General features: G+C 42.2%; 1 non-coding gene across 1 annotated transcript; it reads left to right on the top strand.

Moving 5' to 3' along the window:
- Positions 1–1,494: 1,494 nt before the first annotated feature.
- Positions 1,495–1,565, top strand: TRNAT-UGU (transfer RNA threonine (anticodon UGU)). The gene has a single exon. It is a non-coding gene; the product is annotated as a tRNA-Thr (tRNA).
- The last annotated feature ends 428 nt before the right edge of the window (positions 1,566–1,993 follow it).

Raw genomic sequence — 1,993 nt, 5'->3', positions numbered from 1 at the left:
ACTCCCTCATCTTGCCTCCCCATGCTCTGCTACTTTAATTTTTCCCCTCAGCTCTGATACCAGAAGTGCAGCTCTGATACCAGAAGTGATCTGGCAGGAGGGGAGAGTGTTCAAGCAACAGAGCACCGGGAGCAAGGGGTGAGGCAAGCTTTGCTCCTATCCCCCATGTTTCTATTTAGTATAAAAGTGGACCACCTCAGCCCACCCACACTGTACAGCCAAACCAATGGGTGCATCTTTTGAAAAACTCTCTATGGCATAAACCAGCCATCAGAATTTCTGTAAACCAGTTGCCTCAGTAGTAAGAATGCTTGGATGAAAGGATTCTAGGACAAATTCCCATTACATAACAACAACCACAACAATGCACATTTTGGGAACCCCAAGTGCTGGACAGAGCTAGCATGGGGAGATGGGAGAATTGTCTTGTCTTTTCCTCAGCTGAGGTAAAAACACACTTGAAATCAGTCTCATGTCATAACACAACGAAATACCTTCGACATGAATGTATTTTTGGTGGCAGCTTTCACAATATACTTTCTGTGCTGACAGGCAAAAAGGCAGAATTGATCAGAATGAGGTGGCCTTAGGTGAAAGGCTTCCTTGACAATTTCAGCTTTCTGCTTCAGAAAGGAAAACAGCCATCTTGAACCTAACAAGAAATACCATTTTCCTGTGGATATAAATATCAGGAACATGCATGCTAGTCACAAGGTCATCTTGTGTTCCTAAGCCAACATTTTTCATAATAAATTCCAGGAGTTTTTCCCCCCCAGCAGGAAATCTTTCCATCCCTCACCTGCCAGCTTCCTGCATCTGTATATAAATCCCTCTTCACAGTTTTAGAGTGGTCATAGCCCTCCTCCTCTGACATTCTCAACCCCTGAAATTCCTGTTCTTCTATGAAGTCCTTCAGATCTACAAAAGGGTCATGGTGCAACATCAGCATAGATCACAGAATCTACTGTACCAGCAACCCTCCATAAAACTTTCAGTTATTAGTTATTTGCAATGTGACATTTATTCACATGTTCTGCAAAGGAGGTTATTGTGCATGCTCCTATTTTACAATTGAGGGACTACTCAATACACTATTTTTACTGTATTTGTTTAAACTTATTTTAACATTGCATCTTTAAGTTCTTGTAACCCACCCTCTAGTGATGAGCAGGTAAGAAAGCAAATTAATAATAATTTATATTTATGTATAAAAATATTTATATACCACCCTCTCACAAAACATAGACTGGTGTACAGCAACATAAAAAACATCTAAAATCACTACAAAACAATAATTACAATGACTGGCTACTCAAGAGACATTTTAAACAACTGCATATGCCTGCCAGCACAAAACATCATCGAGAGGGACCTGAAAGTCAAAAGTCAGAATGCCTGCAATCATCATCATCAAGTGAGGTTAGGGTAGTGCAGAGATCACTGTCTACATGGAACATGGCAAGCTGCCTTGCATTGAGTCAGACCATTTGGTAAGGGCCATAGCTCAGTGGTAGAGCATCTGCTTTGTATGCAGAAGGCCCAAGGTTCAATCCCTTGCATCTCCAGGTAGGGCTGAAAAAGATTCCTGCCTAAAAGCCTAGAGAGAGCTGTTGACAGTCAGTGTGGATAATACTGAGGTTAATGGACCAACGGTTTGACAGCATTAGGCAGTTTCCTCTGTTCTTATGTCTGTCTAACTCACTGTTATCTACATTAGCTGGCAGAGGTTCTCCAAGGCTTCAGACAGGAGTTTTTCCCACCAGTACCTGGAGATGCCAGGTACATGCAGAGCTTGGAAAAGTTACTTTTTTGAACTACAACTCCCATCAGCCCAATCCAGTGGCCATGCTGGCTGGGGATGATGGGAGTTGTAGTTCAAAAAAGTAATTTTTCCAAGTTTTGGTCATGCAGTATGCAAGGAAAGCCACTCAGTTCAATGCAAACACACAAGACAGTGATGCCCAGTGTGGCAAATCCAGGTCATGTGAACTGC

The sequence above is a fragment of the Rhineura floridana genome, chromosome 1 (assembly GCF_030035675.1).
Source record: "Rhineura floridana isolate rRhiFlo1 chromosome 1, rRhiFlo1.hap2, whole genome shotgun sequence".
Classification (NCBI taxonomy): Eukaryota; Metazoa; Chordata; class Lepidosauria; order Squamata; family Rhineuridae; genus Rhineura; species Rhineura floridana.
Note: the sequence above shows the minus strand (reverse complement) of the source record. Positions and strands in the feature narration are given on the sequence as shown.